Source organism: Nilaparvata lugens, chromosome X (genome assembly GCF_014356525.2).
Source record: "Nilaparvata lugens isolate BPH chromosome X, ASM1435652v1, whole genome shotgun sequence".
In the NCBI taxonomy this organism is placed as follows: Eukaryota; Metazoa; Arthropoda; class Insecta; order Hemiptera; family Delphacidae; genus Nilaparvata; species Nilaparvata lugens.
In genome coordinates, this window is record NC_052518.1 from 62653662 (window position 1) to 62674051 (window position 20390).

The 20390-nt window shown below is 35.8% G+C and overlaps 1 protein-coding gene across 3 annotated transcripts in view; it reads left to right on the forward strand.

Annotated features, from left to right (window-relative positions):
- Positions 1-20390, forward strand: part of LOC111053607 (KH domain-containing, RNA-binding, signal transduction-associated protein 2) — a 1288254-nt gene that overhangs the window by 312349 nt on the left and 955515 nt on the right. The gene's annotated exons all lie outside the window — the stretch shown is intronic.

Sequence of the window (20390 nt, forward strand, 5' to 3'; positions counted from 1 at the left end):
CATCGTAATATTGACACTGCATATTTAATTCAGAGTTATGGAGCTACACAGAAACATTTCACTAGGGACAACGCAAATATGATTATAATCTTCAAGGTAGATTTATTGAGTCTGAAATTAATTCACAGAGATCATGTTGGAGCAGATATTTCTTATAAAGATTTCGTTGAACTTTGTCATACAGTTTGGAATCGTAAACCTCATAATTTTCTAACTATTATGACCGAGTGTGGAATTAATAGCGGCGAGTACCGAGATTCGCTCGATACGTTTCTTACCATTCAGTAGAGATTAATTCTTTGTGCAGTCATGTTGTCTAAAACACGCAGCAGGAAGCTGAATAGGAAGAACGTTGGTTTAATCGAAAAGATTAAGAAATTGAGAAAAGTAATTAGAGAGAAGCATAAAAGCTTAGTCAATTTTGAAAAGCGATCGGAGGAATATAATAGGAAAACGCTCTCCCCGTTGATAGAGCCCATAATTGAACTGGGAAAAAACAAATTCTCACACTCTGGTGTAAAACCAAAAAAGGAAGAAGTAAAAGAGGAACAGAGTATGGATATTGATGATAATGAGGAGGGGGATGAACAGAGTTATGAGAGTTCAACAGACAATTTTTTAAGCTCGACTAAATTTGAAAACAGTTTACTTGGTTCTAGCAGAAACGATGATGTGCTGTCACAATATCTAAAAACATTTCATGCGGAAAAAATGAATAATTCAATCAGTTATGGAATTTCATATAATTCTAAAGATGATGTGTATTATATTGGAAATCAGCAAGTAATATTCATAACGGTTATATAGATATTGATAGTGAAAGATTCCGTTTAACACATGGTTTACTTGAGTTATTATTCAGTGCGAGACCAAACTCAAATCTTTATAATGAGAGAGATCTGGATAAGTATAAAAAAATCTTAACACTTACAGGTATACATTTAGATCGAAGAGGCTATGTTAAACGAAATCAAGGAATTAAATCGCAAATGATTCAAAAGTTATTTCCCAGTAAAAAACTTAGTAAAAAGAAGGGTTGGGGTTTATTGAAATTTGCAAAAAATAATTCTCATGATAGAATTTATCAATACTTTGATAATTTTGACGAATTAGTGGAAAGATTAAATTTACTCTATTCCTCAAAAGCTAGTGGGAACAGTGGGCATGATGTGGAAATTGCGTCTATAATTGAAGAGCTAAAAGAAGCAAAATTAATTGTTTAGTGTCACGATAACTCTACATCGATTCGGACGAATTGATACGGGTAGTGCTAGTGGAGCTCTTGCTAATCTTACGTGTGATATTGACTCGATAACACAGAAGATAATCGAATCGATAAATCAACAAGGAATCAGCGAAGCTGTGAAATTTTATTTAGATTCGCAAATAACCAAACTCGTTTCGGAAAATACAAAGAATATTGGAGTGAGCATAATTGAAAGAGAACATATTCTAAGTACATTACAAAATTTCAGTGCTAATATCGATAAAGCTATTGGAGAGAGAACTCAAACTCTAGAGAGTGCATTAGGAGAAGTGAAAACTTTAACAGACAGCTTTCCATCTCAGTTGCTCAGTATTAACAACAATAAAGTTGATAAGGCTTATTTAGATGAAAAATTAAAAACCATATCAGATAAAATTAAGAATTTGGAGGTGCTGGACAGAAACTATCTCAATACTAAATTGAAACAACTTAGTACAGAAATTTTTACTAAAGTAAATGAAACACAGCCATCGGCAATTGATAAGCAATATTTAGAATCTACTTTGCAGAAATTGATTAGTTCTTCATTAACGAAGGAAGAGTTTGAAAAACGATTATCTGAAATGGTGAGTGCAATAAAAGCTAATATTATGGAGGGTATTGAGCAGTTTATTACAAAAGATGCTATTGCTATTCTAATTAATCAAATTGCAGAAAAGTATGCAACTTAAAATGATATTGGAGATTTTATTAAGAAAAACGAGATGGGAGTTGCTGTGAAAAGCGTACGTGATGAAATAGCTGAGGCAATTAAGAATTCGGAAGAGGGTACTGTCATGAGACTGCAATGTTTGGCTCCATTCATTGAGTACCTAAGTCTATTCATCCACAGAATCGCATTTGACATTGTATCAAAATATGCCGAGGTGTCTTTCCATATGAATTGGATTGAGGCAAAAGATCATAACCTTTCCGAACATCAGGTAGTGCAAATTATTACAGAAAAAATGGATTTGGTCAAATATAAAGACTTTATATTGGGCCCGAAAACATAAAATCATGAGTTGTTTGAGAGAGTGAATGATATGTTGTTTCAGTCTAGACGAGTGTGATTGATTGTATAAACACATGTGTGAGAGAGAGAAGTACAGACCTATAGTTTCAAATTTCAGTCTAGACATTTTTGAGTATATCGATAAATCTTTTAAAAGGATGTGTGAGAGAGTGAACTTTTAACACCTATAGTTTCAAATTTCACACCCTAGACATTTTTGAGTATATCGATAAATCTTCTAAAAGGATGTGTGAGAGAGTGAACTTTGAACACCTATAGTTTCAAATTTCACACCCTAGACATTTTTGAGTATATCGATAAATCTTCTGAAAGGATGTGTGAGAGAGTGAACTTTTAACACCTATAGTTTCAAATTTCACACCCTAGACATTTTTGAGTATATCAATAAATCTTCTAAAGGATGTGTGAGAGAGAGTGAAGTAACTTTAATGACTAAACACTTGTCACATAAATCGATTTAGACATTTTTTCATGTAACGGTTTTCGGTGCAGGAGTTCTCGAGCTTAGAAAGGGACCTCACAGGGAGCAGAGCAGATGTGACTAGATGAGGCACACGCGAGCGAATGCACGCATCACTTTACTCTAAACAGGTGAAGTGACAACATGATGTCTAACTATTTTGACTGCACAAGTTTCAACGAGTTGTCTGTAGAAGCAAATCCAGTAGTTGATTGGGGTTTTGAATTTTATGCCTATGATTGGTTTGTGGTAACAAAGGTAACATTTGGCGATAATGGTGAAATTCACCTTAAAATTATTGATATTGATAGTGAAGCCGACTTTAAACATACTATCAAGTTGCCGAAAGAATATTCAGTGGTTTCGAATGAGAATAACATCAGAAGTTTTAATTCTCGTTCATGGCAATTAAATGTGAGCGGAAATCGTATCTTCTTAAGGCAGTTTCATGGTAACTATAGACGTTGAGTTCCGTCCCGAGTGAAATAGGTCTGAGAATGTGTAAGTATTTTTGGATATGCTAGCACATCCCAATTATACTTACATATTGTCGGAGAAATCACTTTAAAAAAAACGACTGCCATGTTTGTACAGCAAAAGAGCTCAATTTTTTTACACATTCATAATCAGTTTGATTGAACTCTTGACTGTCAGTTGGAAAGCAAGCATAAATATGACCCATTATAGAACTTATACTAGATTTGCTACATTCTTCCTTACTCGCCTTTCGTAATGCTGGTGAGAGAGAAACGTTTCACTTTAATCTGACAGTATAGGAATGGTCGATCAAAATGGAACTTGATCCTTATCTCCTTTACTCGCCTTTCGTAATAAAGAAAGGTGCGGGAAAGAGATGCCCCGAGTAAAAGAAGAAGAAGAAAGCAGATCCGTCTGCTGGTTGTGAGAAGCGAGGGGGGCCGTATCCTCCTCTCTCTCTCTTGAGCCCGTCATCGTAGTATATCATTAGAGCGAAATGGATTCACTTCAATCTGTCAGTATAGCATTAGATGTAGAAATATGAATTCACTTTAATCTGACACCAAAGGAATTTCTCAAAGTGAGTCTGGCATCATAGTAAAGCATTAGAGCGAAATGGATTCACTTCAATCTGTCAGTATAGCATTAGATGTAGAAATATGGATTCATTTCAATCTGTCAGTATAGCATTAGATGTAGAAATATGGATTCACTTTAATTTGACAGTAGAGAATTTTTCCCTCTCAAAGAGATTTTTTTCCCTCATCTAGCATTCACCTCAATCTGTCAGTATAGCATTAGATGTAGAAATATGGATTCACTTCAATCTGTCAGTATAGCATTAGATGTAGAAATATGGATTCACTTTAATTTGACAGTAGAGAATTTTTCCCTCTCAAAGAGATTTTTTTCCCTCATCTAGCATTCACCTCAATCTGTCAGTATAGCATTAGATGTAGAAATATGAATTCACTTCAATCTGTCACTATAGAGAGGGAATTTTTCCTCCTAAAAGGGAAATTTTTTTTTCCCTCACCTGGGCAAGGAGAGAGAGAGAGAAAGATATTTCTCTCTCTCTTTTCATCCCCCTCACCACCACTGGGCAGGGGGAAGGGGAAATCCATTTTTAGAAAGAGAGAGAGAGAAAGATATATCTCTCTCTCTCTCTTTTCATCCCCCTCACCTCCACTGGGCAGGGGGAAGGGGAAATCTATTTTTAGAACACCCCCCACCCTGCAGGCGGGGGAAGGGGTGGAGGGATGGACGAGGGGGGTGAGGGGGGAGGGGATTTCGAGCAAAAAAGTGCGTTTGAAATCTTAGATTATCTCTACTGTGGGGGTTATTTGAAAGTTCCATATTCTGGTTTTTTGTATATATCTTAAACAAATTCGTCTTTCGGAAATTTTTGTCAAATACAAAATTAAAGCTTACAAATTAGCCTACAGGTTTCATCATTAACATTTCTCCATATATCTCATAGTTTTCTAGATATGAGCTCTTGAAGGAGTCACATTTTTAAAGAAACCCTTCCGGCTCAGATTTTTTCATTTTTTGGCCTTTTCCACGATTGAATGAAGAAATCTGTGCCAATCATGAGCCTATAGAACACCTTGTTCTCTTCAATCTCATGAATCTGTCCATCATTTTACGCATCTCCCCACGATTGTTGCAGCCATTATAGTGTTGAGTGTAAAAACTTCAGTTCAACAATAGATCAATTGACAGGGAAATTTGGAGGGAATGTTTGGAACACAATTTTTGACTTCGCAGCTTTGTTTTGACTACTTAGAAGGTGAATATATCAAAAATCCTCATCCCTACCCCTTGTGCTTAAGGGATGAGGGTGGTTTGAAAGTTTGGTTCTTTTATTCCTGGCTTACACGCATGTATCTTGAGAATAATGCATTTCAGCGACATGTACAGTGGAGTTTTGTGATATCTCCTTTTATTTTTTAGATATTCGCTTTTAAAAGTGTGAAATCATTGAAAATACAGTTTTTCTTACAACTTTTTGCACTTTCAGGGCTTATGACTTAACAAAAATGCATTGAGAAAATGAGTACTGAACGTTGGGTTGTAGAGGATTCAATTCTCTTCAATTTGATGTATTATTTCAACATTCTCAATACAGCAATAATTGATCATTTATCAATGTAATTTGAACACAACATCTGGAACACAATTTTTAATTCTGCAGATACATTGAGACTAGTTAGGAGCTGAACATTTTGAAAATCCTCATCCCTAAACCATGTGCTAAAGGTGAAGTACCGACAAGTTGACACTTGATGCTGTATTGACAATTTGACACTCAACACTGAAGCTGCTATAACAATTGATGGAAATCATAGAGTGATTAAATAATCCATCAAATTAAAGAGAATTTTCTCTTCCCAATTTGATAAGACTTGACCACCTCTGTTGATGAAAGTCAATTGGAGGATGAAAAGATGCGGATTTCTTTATTTTACATGCTGAACTTAATATAATTAAAAATTCATTTATTGACATAAAACATTTCAAAATGAATGGCCAACGTCACAACAATTCTAAAGTTACATTATTCTTAAGCTTCAGACAATAGAAAAAGGTTACATAGTATGATGATTAGTCTAATCAAAAGTTATATCGAAATTTACCTTCTTATAATTATTATAATCTAGGAAGTTGATTTCAATTTCAAAAATCCGCAAATTTATATAAACCTTCATCCTTAAAGATATTTTTACTGTGTTTTTGAAAACTATACCCTAAGATCTCTAACAATTACTATATATAATCTAATAATCAGTCATATAATTTTGTACCTGTTTAAAGCCACCACCCTTCTTCGAGATCTAAGATTCAGTTCTAAGGAATGATCCTGTGCCTAGTATTTATAACTCGCACTTTGCACTCGGCAGGGGGCTTCGCCCCCGGCACCACTGAAAATGTTTTTCTGGTTTATGATTCATTTTTGGTTGAAACCTTCCCTTTCCATAGAATTATCCAATGAAACGTTAGATAATTCTGAATTTATTTCAACTCTTCTCTCATGAATTATACAAAAAGTCATTGTTTCGAAGACGTAGTTGCCATGAAACTGAGAGACAAGGAAGAAGATAGGAAATGGTATTGAATAGAAAGAGATGGAGAAACAATAGCCAGCAGGTAGTGTGCCATCCAGGACAGGGTCGGTTGCACAAAAGCCTGTCAAACTTTAACCAAGATTGAATGCTATGTGAAGAGAAGCATTCTTTTCAAAAAAGACTTCCCTAATTGCTTCTTTTGGCATTTGATCATGATTAAAATTCAACAGGCTCTTGTGCAACTGGGAAAATGCGTTTGTTCAATTTGGAGTAATCATAAAATATCTTGTGATTTATAATTAGATTTCCTATTGAATAGGTCAACGTCCTATTCATACAGCAACCACATAATACAAATTGTATTATTGTATTATGTGGTCGCTGTATTCTGTATTCATAGCCCAAAACATAGGCCTAAGAAGTCTTGCTGCCCTGACAACTACCTGTTCATTGGAATAGAAACTAGTTTTCATATTTCAACCATGGTATCTTTAGTTAACCCAACAAATACGAGAATAATTACTTCCTATGTGACAATAGGAAACATGAAAATAATAAACAGTTCATTACCACGAAGCTATAAAAAGTGTGATAAGCTTATTTTTCTTGTAGAAATCGTATTGTTAAATTATTCATAAATACAATTCAACGTTGTACACTGGGAAGTAAAATAATAATGATAATAAGGCAAATAAGTACTCCACATTTGATACCTACATGTTCTCCAATGATAATATGTAATCACACAACACAAGATAAGGTTTTTTAATAGAAAATACAATTAGGGCAAATTATTATTACACATTTGATATGTGAATGTTCTTCAAAGATAGCCGACTATGTGATTACACAATAGGTAGCCTACACAACATACAGATGAAATTAGAAATAAATAATACATAAGGCTAATTGGATAGAATTACTCTATTATTACATTACTGAATTAACATTGATTAAAACAGAATTGTCTTTAGCAAGTAAATAGTGATAACCACAACGTTATTCGAGGGAAGAATGATTGTATCTGAAGCTCTAGACAGTTTTCTTGCACTTAGAGGAAGATATAATTTTCAATGTAGGCTATTAAATTTTTGGAATGGAACATTCAAGGGTCAAACTAGGCAATATTTACATTAAAAGGACAATATCGTTTTGAGTGAACCAATGTTTGCAATGAAACGAAGATCTAAACGAAGCACGAAGCTTATCTCTTGTCAATATCCTAAAATTAGCAAGTTCTAGCCCGGGGGAACTTACCAGTTTCTACAGTATTATTATCACCCTCCTGACTATTTCTAACCAATCCACTATTCGTCTCATTTCGTTTTTTGTCTCATTTCATTGTTGCAGTACAATGAATACGGAATACTGTTCTGGTTTCTCAAGTGATCATAATTTTTTTTATTTATTTAGGATCTTGGTTGAACGCATTGTTGCAAAGATATAAGCGTGGAAGCAAAAAGCTAAAGAATGCAACATTTAAATCACCCTCATCACTTCAAAAAATGGTGTAGGGATGGGGACTTCTGATATGTTCTCCTCCTAACTAGTATCAACAACGCTGCAGAGTCAAAAATTGTGTTCAAAACACTCCTTCAAAATTCATTTGTCAATTGGTCAATTGTTGCAAAACTGGAAATTTCATATTCAACACTAGGTAAAGTTGCTGCAAAAGTCGTAGGGAAATGCGTAAAAGTGTGGAATTATACATCAAATTGAAGAGAATTTGATGCTCTATGAGCTCACAATTAGCATGGATTTTCTCCATGGGTTTCAAAATTTTCATTTTGAATGTTGCATTCTTTCAAAGCTGCTACATTTTTCTCATCAAATACCTTAACACATAGCTTCACATTTTGCCTTTCAAGGGAACTTGGGACGAGAACTTTTCTATCGAGTGGAGGTGCTAATTTGATAAAACTATTCGCTTCTGAATAATGAAACGTTTTCAAAAGCTTGCAGTGAGGATACTATCATGGTTAGCAGAATCTGGTATGTGGAAGGTTTGTTTTGAGTCAGTCTGATTCAACCAGTTATTGTTACGAATACATGTACAGAAGATATGTACAGAACCAAATAGTAGAAAATATACTATGTGAGGGATCAATCTATATGTAATGTGTTCTGAGTCACAAAAACAAGTAAAATTTCAACAAAATAATCAATTTTAATGAATTTTAGTTTTCAATAAACAATATCTTCTGATTGCTACAATTAAAATGTATAATCCAAAATCCCTTTGGGCGTGATTTTGTGCGCTCTCCGGTCTCAGGTTGAAGAGCACAAAATTACGCCCAGAGGGATTTTGAATTGTACATTAAAATTGTGACAATTATAGGATATTGGAAATTTTGCATGAAAAATTGGTTCTAGACTCTAGACTTCTCTAATGTATCCAAACGATTTATTGAAAAATCAAACTAAAATATATACCGCAAACACCAATGTATATACCGGTAGTGACTAGACTATAATGTTTTAAAGGGTAAAGGGTAGATTAGCGAGTTTCGATTTTTCTTCTAAATTGCCTTTTTTCTATTATTCAAAATACATAGTTATAATCGTATAATGGTGCTACATTTTGATGAATAACATACTTTTGCACTTTTGAAATTGTTATTTAAGAATATTATATTTTTCCAATAAACATGTGTTTCAACAAGCAAGGAAAACCGGGAAGAACGTGAAATATATGGGGAATGTACGTGAATTTCCTGAGCCTGATTCAGTGGACACTCTGTATAGAGATTAGGTTGAAATTTTGTCAATAACTTCGGTCCAAACGCGGCTTGAGTCAATTCGCTAACGCTCATTCAATAAATGTAATTGAATTAAAAATATCTGAATAATAGTTACAGAACAGAGTTAAAACGAATATATAATAATAACAACAATGTTATTATCATATTTAATTCTATTGATGTAATATTATACAATATTAATTCGAATTCAAATTCATTCAAATAATACTATTATTATTGTTTTAAATGTAATAATAATATAATAAGATTAGTACTAATAATAACAACAATGTTATTATCATTAGTACAAAGCTATGCCAAAGTTATAAAATCAGAATAATTTGTTATAATGACAAAACAATAATAATAGAATGAATAGACTCATATAATAGAACAGGAACTCCAGCAATAATAAGAATATTGGCAAAATATTCAATACCCTCTAGAATATTATATAAAGAAATGATAATTTGGCTGGAGGATAATGATGACAAGGAGGATAAGGAGGAAGTGGAGTAGAAGTAGGAGAAGGAGCTTGTGGTTGTGGAGGGGTTGGTGGAGGTGGATGAGGATGATGAGGAGACGATGACGAAAGGAGAAAGGTGAAAACGATGACATCATTATCAGTGAGTTGCAAGTTAGCGACGTCCAAAGCTAGCCATTTCCAATTCTCCACAATTTTTTGGCCAGAATCAGCGGGTTCCAGAGTTAGCCAATTCTGTCGGCGACAGAATCAGTGAGTTCCTAGCCAGTCACTTCCACAACCACAGTTAGCAAAATTCCAGTTATCCAATTCCGCATTCCCCCCTGCGACAGTCGAGACCAGCGATGGTAGAGACCGGTGACATTCGAGGCCAGCGACGGTAGAGGACTCCTGGAAAAGTTGCCTCAAATGTCGCCTGCGTTAGGCGACAGTTGAGGTCACTCTAATTTTTGTACAGCCCCGACAGTCGAGACCTGCGACGGCAGAGGACTCCTGAAAAAGTGGCCTCAGATGTCGCCTGCGTTAGGCGACAGTTGAGGCCACTCTAATTTTTGTACAGCCCCGACAGTCGAGACCTGCGACGGCAGAGGATTCCTGAAAAAGAGGACTCCTCCAATTGAGTTTTGTCAACAAAGGTGGTCAAGTCATATACATTCCAGTACTTGGATGATGGTCCCTAAACATATTTTTAAGTAATGGGAATCCATTACTACTGCATTATGCCTCCTTCATTGACAAATCTAAATATCTATCTATCCTCTATCCATCTATAAGACGAGATGGTGTCTGTCTTTCTGTCTGTTTGTATGTGAGCTCATCATGCTTGAAATACTTGACTGATTAAGCTGTAATTCTTCACAAAGATGATCGTTCTGAAAATCCTTCAAGGATAAGCACTATCTACCTTCAAAGTTCATATGCTTTTTTTATGAAGGAAGTTTCATTAACTATATATAAAACACTGTATATAAAATGTATTTTGTCTGGAATCGCCGTAGGATGTGTCCTCAACTGTCGCCTGCTGCAAGCGAGTCTCTAATTTTTGTACAGGCCCGACAGTCGAGACCAGCGACATTCGAGGCCAGCGACGGTAGAGGACTCCCGAAAAAGAGGCCTCAAATGTCGCCTGCGTTAGGCGACAGTTGAGGCCACTAATTTTTGTACACCCCCGACAGTCGAGACCTATGACGGGAGAGGACTCCTGAAAAAGTGGTCTCGAATGTCGTCGGTCTCGACTGTCGCGCCCCCAATGTTTCACATAGTGTTCCTCAAGGTTCAATTCTAGGCCCTCTTCTTTCTACTCTGTATGCAAATGATCTTCCCTCTTCTATATAATTTTGTAGTTTCCATACATATGCAGATGACCTTCAAATTCATGCAAGTTGTCCAATAACGAGAGTTAATGGAACCGTGCAAAAAATGAATCATGACATGAGTTTGATAGTGGAATGGACAAGGCAAAACGGCCTCAGACTCAACCCAACCAAAACACAACCCATAATTATTATTGGTTACTCACGTTTAGTAAACGATATCGACTTCAACTCGATATATAAAATAACTGTTGATTGTAATGTGATCACTTGTACAGATCAGTGAAAAACCTAGGCATCATTATGGATAAAAAATTCTCCTTGGCGGTGCAGCTGCATTGTCACCGGTTGGTGAGGACCCAACCTGGCGCTCAGATAGTACGGTATCACAATCATGACCGTCAGAGAGACGACAGCATGTACCCGGTACTTAGGGACATATATCCATTGCATACACTTCTCATCGTCACCCCCCTCCCTTTTCTTCTCAACTCTCCCCCTCCTTCCCTTAGTAGGAACAGTGTGTCACGATGTATATGGTAACTAGTGAGGGAAATTGATTTTAGAGCTCGTTTTGTCGACGCTCGGTAATCTTGTTATAAGATCTCGTTGTACAACCAGCGATGCAGGCACTGGGCTACTGCTCAACTATGCCGCACACCCTTATCTTCTCCCACCCACTCGGCTGCCAAGGGTGGTTCGCAGAGTAGAAGAGAGAGTCAGTCTAGCACGGACAGTTGGTCGAGAAGTATTGAGGGAAGCAGCACGCGGCCATAGAGTGAATGCAGCTCGTGACTAGAGTCTACTCTTACTCCTTCGACTACTTCGAATTGCGCCTTTTATTAACTGGAGTCAATAGAAGACGCTAGAAGCTCCAAGATACAACACTTGCAGGAAGGCGAGTACTGTACCAGCCGCGACGCCCGGTTCCAGGGCTCTTCTACCTTCCTACCTCCATCGGGAATAGCAAGAGGACCTCGATTGACGCTTGGTAATGCCTTCCTCGACCCTGAGACGCCAGTCCTGATAGCCAGAAACAGCCGGTGCCCGAGGTGAGGGACCCGGTGACCAGCCACGACCCCCGGTTCCAGGGCTCTTGTACCTTGCTAATTCCATCGGGAATAGCAAGAGGACATCCAGTGACGATTGGGAACGCTTCTCCCGTCCCGGAGACCATACTGACGGAAAACACCAGATTATTCCTACTCCTATCTGTCCCCGCCAAACCCCGTTAGGCAGTGTGAAAGCATGGCCCCCCTTTCCTAAAAGAGGGAATCACTTCAACAAGGTACTCAAGGCCCTGTTCGAACCCCCGACTCGAACGAGGGTGGTTGACGGACACCACATCAAGCCTCCCGTCACCTGCTGCGGCCCACCCCAGACGCCGACTGAGTCTAGTCGGCCCAGAGCGACACTGGGAAATCTAGTGGAAGAAGGTGTGGGCCAAAATCTACTCAGATTATAGACACGGATAATATTCATTCTTTGTCTTTTCTACATAATTTGACCAAGTAAGCCTACATCCAATATAATTCCCAGATACTTGCCCGTACGGGTTTTCTCAATGATTTCACAGTTACATGCATTATCTATTTCCTGCCTACATTCTAATGTATGAAAATATACAGAGTGAGTCATATAAATGGGAACCCTCCAATAAGTTGGAGACTGTTGTAGATATAATACTGTTACTTTCAGGATAAGTTTTCGGTCACATACTCCACCTTTTGACATACAACTGAATTTCAACCTCTCATAAGGAAGTGACTTAGGGGTTGTAACTCGAATATTTCAAATGTAAACACTCATTTTATGGTACATCATTTTGAAGGCCTTCTCAGAACAAGAAAGATGACATCAATAAAAATGTTCTATGATACTGTTATCCGAAATGACGGCTGATTGAACTTTATTAATTATTTCTTTAAAAACTAAAACTTTAATCAGCCGCCTTTATGATACAAGTGTCATAGACCATTTCAATTGATGTCATCTTTCTTGGTTTTAAAAACCTTTGAACTGATGTACCACACAATGGGCGTTTACATGATAAGTTGTGTTCATGTGCATGATAAGTTATGTGCAATCTAATAGAATCAATAAGGACGGAAAATAAACATGTTGTTAATAACTTTGGAGTAAACTCAGCTTAAGAACGTTATAAAAAAGACACAGACTTTTTGAGAAAAATAATATTTTGAAAAGATAATTTTCTATCAAAAGGGTGCATTCTATTATTAATGAAGCCCACACTAGCTGGATGGCTCGCTTCACTCACCTTATAAAGTCCAGCCTGCATTACACTTATGAGGGAGAGGGTGTTGTAGTAGTTTATTTTTTTTATAATACAGTAGTTTCGATTCGACACTTTGATGATCACTTGAAGCATGTCGTTCGTGGCTACTTCTCTTGATATTCGCCCACATCACTTTTATTGTAAATGAAGTGTAAATAAAAGTCATCTATCTATCTATTTCCAAAAAGTTTTCATGATTTTTCGTCCAATTTGGTGGATTACTCTGTCTACTTAGTTTATAATTTATTATTCCATGTATCTCAAATTAATTTCTAAATTTTATAAAGCATTCTGGCTTACCATGAGTACAATCGAAAAAATCCTAGTTCTCAGTCACAGAATAAGATATACAGTAGCATATTAAAGGACTCATTCTGAAAAGTCCAAAGTCTGTATTGTAAGTTCGAATCGCATTCCAGTGTGAGAGATTGTAGGCTATTATAATAACAATTGGAGTCAGTGATTCTATTGTCCCTGGAGTCACTCAGTCACAGCCTAGAATGGACTACTTTCAATCTTAGATGCAATATTTGTAATTGATTGTTTCAAAATTGGTGTTTGGAGAGATATTTCTACATTATATTCTCAGCACCAAAAAGTTACATTTGCCTAGTTCATTCAATAATGAATGGAAATTCATCAGGAATCAATATTGAATATTTTTGTTTGCTAATTGGAATCAATTTTAGAAGCTTTTGAAGTTGAAAATTCGAGTTTAGCAGCCTATGACACATTTCAGATCATGTATGCAGAACATCATCATATTATTCTGTTGGAGTAGGCAAATAAATTGTGATAAAAATCTTGTCAACTAACTTATTTAAAGATAACCTAGAAACTTTTGCAAACTCTTTGTCCTCGATATGTTTTATACATATTACTTTTGAACGGCCTTGGAGGCCTAAGAAGAATCAGTTATCACGCGATGTGAAAAAATGTTTGGTTAAAATTCTCTAATTAGGGGGCCCCTCCTTGTTATACTTATTAATAATTATTCATAATTTATCATGTATAATGTACCTATGTCTTCAGCAAATATGAAGAGTTCTTTTTCTTCATAATCCCAGCATGTATCTGTTTGTAAAACACCTATATATAAACTAATCACATCAGGACTTAAAAGTAGCCCAGTTTGGCGGCGTTCAACTTTGTCGTTTGGTGACATAATTTCGGGAGTGCAAGTTTGTCATTGCATGCACTGCCAAACTTGCACTCTAAGGAATGCAGCCCAGTTTGACGGCATGCAACTTTGTCATTTAGTGACAAAATCTAAGGAGTGCCAGTTTGTCGTTGCATGCACCGCCAAACTTGCACTCTAAGGAATGCAGCCCAGTTTGACGGCGTGCAACTTTGTCGGTAGCCCACTTTTTCGTCAGCTCAGTTTGTCGTCAGCCCACTTTGTCGTCAGCGTAGTTTATCATCGTCACCCAGAAACCAAAGAATGCTTAAAAAATATTAGCAAGCATTTCTCCAATGTGACTTTTTAGATTTAAGTTGTATTGGTGAAAGATTTCAAAAGTCGCATGGTCTATACTTAAACTACCTCGGAAAGGAATACTTTGTTGATATAATATTAAATACTGTAGCTCAGATTAGTGACACTGTAGAATCTTTTAAACAGCATATTCCATTGGGTCAACGCATCGATGATATCGATGATGTTTGTTACGTCCTTTTTGGACGTCAATGATTTCCTCCAGCGATCCCACTTCACAAGACACGGTCTGCATCTCAATGGTCGCCTGATACTAGCCAGGAACTTTGAAGTATTTGCCAAGCAGAATGCTGCGAGGATTGGTGTGAGTGACTTTGATCTATCGGCAACTACTGGTGGCAGGGCTACAACTGCGAATGAGCTGCGGATCCCTCAATTGCCTGAATCTCCCGCTATTCACTATCTGGGTTCCTACCCTATCACAATGGAAAACTGAGACAATGGATGTGAAAACTGTGAAAATGTGCATGATTCCATGACGTCTGAAAAGGACAATAGACAATCTAGGACTTTACCCCTTATTAATAGTTTAATTGAATTACCAAGATCTTCATCATTAGTAAATTTGAAGATTAACAATTCAAGTTTTTTATAGATAAACAGCCAGACAAAGCATTTATATCGAATAGTGGGACCCCAAATTATGAACAGGCGTTAAGCATTTATCATCACAATTTTATACGTAGTGCAAGGAATAAGATTGACCACCTGTGTGCTTCTTAGAAAGTCCCTCCAAATATAGTTTGTCTGACAGAGCATTGGATCCATCAGAATGAAAGCTTTATCATACCAAATTACATATGTGTCTCAAAGATCAGTAGGTGTCTCAACATGGGCGAAGGTGTTGCTGTTTTTGTTCGTAATAACCTTTCTAACTTGACAGTAACACGTTTGGCAGACCTGGAGAATGAATTCAATGATGAGAGGTGTTTTGAATGCTGCATAGTTCTGTGTGATATAGCTCAACGTGGCAAAGAATCAAGTTCTAGTTTTGTCCTCGTTTGCACATATAGATCACTAAGCAATAGTGAAAATGCTTTCATTTCTAGAATGGAGAAACTGTTCTCGAAATTATTTAAAAAATTCAAGAATATATTAGTTACCGGTGATTGGAATATTGATTTTTTGAAAAAAGATGATCGCAATGTAAGATTACTGAAAGATATATTCTCTTCACTCAACATTCATGAACTTGTCAAAGTACCAACCCGTATCACTCCCAATTCTAAATCATTGTTGGATAATGTTGTTTCTAAAATCTCCCATGACTCAATTATTTGTAATCCAGTAAAGAGTGATTTATCTGATCACGATGCTCAGTTGACTTCATTTTAAATACAGACATTGGAAAGCTCAAATACATCTATAAAAGACATTTTTCAAATGAAAATATTTCAAACTCCAATAATCTTTTGCTGCTAGAAGACTGGTCAATTATTCATAATTTGCATGATTTGGATAGACAATGGGAGGTTTTTATGGAAAAGTTGCTCGGTGCTTCCACAATAGCTTTTCCATTGAAGCGCACAAAAGTAAGAGAAAACAAAGTAGAAAACAAGAAGTTAAATAAATCATTGAAGAAGCTTGCTGATGATAATGTTGATCTCTCAATTTTAGTGAGCATCACAAATAACCCTGATTTGAAGCAGCTTTTAATACAGCGACAAGTTCAATTTAGACAAATTTTGAAACAAGAAAGGAGAATTGATGCGGAGAGAGAAATTGACAGCTCAGAGAATATGCGGCGAGCTGTTTGGAATGTGGTAAGAAGAGAGACTTCCGAATCTGTGGCCAATAAAGGTGTATCCTCTCTTTTAAAAAATGATACAGTCATCAAGTCAACAAATTCCATTGCCAACGTATTAAATAAATATTTTGTAAAATCAGCACAATTCATAAACAATAACAATATAGGATTTAGAGTACCCAAGGGACCCCGTATTCAAACACAGTTTTACCTTCCTTCTATAAATTATGACGATGTTGTCAAGGCCATTTCATCACTTAAACCGAAAAAGTCATATGGAATTGATGGAATATCAGCCTGGCTGCTACATCGATCCTATTCGAATATTATTGGACCATTCAAGGATTATTCCGGTTTTCAAAGGAGGTGACAGATGTAGTGAAGAAAATTATCGTCCTGTAGCACTTATACCCACCCTATCAAAGATTCTTGAAAGGATTGTTCATTCCAGATTGCTATTTCATCTGAATTGTCACAACTTTTTGTCAAGTCAGCAATTTGGATTTAGGCCAAAACGAAGCTCCACAGATGCCATTCTATCTTTTTTAAGCTCTATCATTGATCAACTTGAACGTCGAGAACCAGCCATAGGATTATTTTGTGATTTATCAAAAGCCTTCGATAGAGTTAATCATAAAACACTCTTACTCAAGCTTGAAATGTGTGGGGTACGTGGTATATCACTTTCATGGTTCAAATCATATCTTGAGGAACGGTCTCAGTTAGTTGAGGTGCAGGGAATCAAATAAAAAACCTCCAAGGTCAGCTCAGGGGTGCCCCAAGGGTCAATATCGGGCCCTCTACTTTTTCTCATTTATATCAATGACCTGGAATTTGAATTACCGCTTTGCAAGGCTCTGTTCTATGCAGACAACACAACTCTGCTTTTTGGTGATCAGGGAGAGAGTATTCAGTTGAGGGTGAATAGAGCAGTATTATCTATGAATGATTGGCTATCTGGAAATAGTCTATCATTGAATGTGGTCAAAACTAAATTCCTCCAGTCTCTGACAAAAAATAAGTCACCCTTTCCAATATCCATATCTGTAAATGGTAGGCACATTAGTGAATCGGCTACGTCCAAATTTCTGGAAAATACTATTGATAAGCATTTCTCTTGGATTCCTCACATCACTGAAGTGTGCAGTAGACTTAGTAGAGTGTGCTTCTCACTGAGAATATTAAAGTAACTGTTAAATGAAGAATATTTACTTACTGTTTATCATGGCTGTTTTGCATTGGTGATGACTTATGCAATGGAAGCTTGGGGGTTCTCATCCCATTCCAATGAGGTGTACAAGATACAAAAGCGTGCTTTTCGTATTATAGAAGGCCTTCCAGTATATCATACATGGAGAGGGACTTTTAGCAGACTTGGCATTATGACATTTTATGGTCTTCTCGTTTATCGGTCTGTCATATATACAGTATAAGAAGGAATGGTGATCGTTTTACAACTGTAGGAGCTAGCCACAGTTATTCTACAAGACATGGTACCAATTTGCTACTTCCCCAACATCGTCTTGCCTTGTCTGAAGGGGATATAAATGTCATTGGTATTGAAATTTATAATAAATTACCAGATAGCTTGGAGTCGATTGATAATAATGCTTTGTACAAAAAAAAACCTTGAAAAGTTTGTTGTAGAAGGAGAGTTTTACTCGTTGAATGAGTTTTTGTCTGGCTGACTTTTTCTGACCTTTTATTATGTTAACTAAATAAAAAAAAAACATGTTACCTATGTGTATATATTTGTACTTATGACGACTGCGATATAGACAGACATTTCTTGTGATTGTATTTATGCAGAAAATAAAGAATTTCAATTTGAATGTTTTTTTAGGATAGATTGCTCACCATTTGAGCAATCATTCGATACAGGAAGACTAATGAGAATCCAAGTTCAATATGTAATGTATCAACGTATTCACAGGACAAAGGTTTTCAACTGATAGATGGAAAAGGTTCAGGTAGCAAGAAAAAAATATTGGAACTATGCACCTGAACATACAACATTAGAAAAAAAATATTTTGAAATTAGATGTAGGCTAGTTTTAGATGAATGCCAGAAATCTTGTGTTCATCAGAAAATGGACTGAAATCTTCTGAAATCAATCTTGTCATTAAAAGTGGTTACAGTTCGATTACATATTCTTGTAGAGAGTCATATAGAGGAGGTGGGGTATCAATCTTTTTCAAAAATGATAGGAGCATTGTATTTGATATTATAAACTCCCAGTTGCTGGAGGATTTTTGGGAAGAAAAGTTTCTTGGAGTTTTTTGTTATCAATTAAGTTACAGAATTAAGAAATTTACTTATTGCCCTTGTATAGATCGCCTTTTTGTGAAGTTAAGTCATTCATAGAAAACTCAGATAATATACTGTCAAAACTACCCGTTAAATCAAAATCAAATCAAATAGCTTCATATTCACAAAAACATAATACAAATTCATAGAATTCATTCAAACATTTAACAGTGAATACTCTCCACAAAGACTTGAGTCTGTGAGTGGAGAGTGAGTTCTTTTAGTTGGTTGAGATTATGTTCTCATGTTTTGTACATATTATAATTAAATTTATAAACATTCTTGAAAAAAATCAAAGAATATAAATTACACAAAAAAAAATCCATACTATATATAAGTATATACAGACTACAGAATTCTGTCTTTCTTTAAAAAGTACGACCTTCTTATTGTTGACCAGTATGGATTCATTAAAGGAAAATCTACAGCAAACAGCAATTGTTACCTTTGCAAATAGAATTATTGATAAGAACACTTCACTTATATGGGCTACTTTTGTACGAATTGATAAAAAAATATAAAAACTTGTAGTACCCTTTATTATTAAAAACTTTGAATATTTTACATGTTGGAATATTCTCAAATTTTTAATAATAAAGGGGTACTACAAGTTTTTATATTGTTTTTATCAATAGAATAATTATTTATAATTTGGATGAGAAAGAACATTCAGCTGCCACTTTTGTTGACCTGAGCAAGGCATTTGTTACAGTTAAACTTACAATTCTACTAGATGAGTTGAAAAATATTGGCATTAGAGGGCTTGCACTGAAACTACTTAAGTCATACCTAATTTTTGGTACTATATATTGAAATGAAAAACAGCAATGGTAATTTTCAAATCCAAGTTAAGAGAAGTCAAATTTGGAGCCCCTCAAGGATCAGTGCTGAGTCCGCTTTTTTCAACATCTGCATAAATGATGTAAAAGGCAGTGGATTAGGAGCTGATATCACTTTATATGCGGATGACACTTGCATTCTAAATGCTGAGAATGACTGTGAGCGGCTGGAGATCAGTCAATAACATTTGTCAGTGGTTCAATAGCATTAATCCCCATCTCAATTTTAGTAGAACTGTAAGAATGGCTTTTTTAAATAGTGTATGTTGTATTGGTTTATTGCTGGATGATGAATTCGTTTCAGAGGTTGAAAAGTGTGTTAATTTTCAGGTATTCATCTAGATTCTAGTCTCAACTGGCAATCTCATGTAGATCACACTTGTTCTAAACTAAGCTCAGTTATTTTTATTTCAAGAGCACTATCCCGCTATTGTACTTTCAATAATAGAATGTATATATTCTGCTTTATTTGAATGTCATCTGAGATATGGAGTGACAGTTTGGGGCAATTCTTATGAAAGAAATGTAAAAAAAGTAATGTATTTACTCTGCAGAAAAAGTCATTAGTAGTATGTGTAATCTGACTAGTTATCAGTCCTGCCAAGACTATTTTAAAATATTGAAAGTATTCTCAAATTTTCATCTTTGTTCTGCCCACTAATAGCCATATCCACATACAGTCATAGAACTAGATCTGCTAATAATCATCATTTACTTTATGTCAGTTTAGCGATAGCAAAGAGAAATCAAATTAACAAGAAATAAATTTTGACAATGGGCTCTCAAATGAAATAGAATCTATTAAAAGAAATAAAAATGTAGTTGAAGCCCAAGTAAAGAAATATGTATTAAAAATAGTGGCTTCTATTCCGTAGAGGAA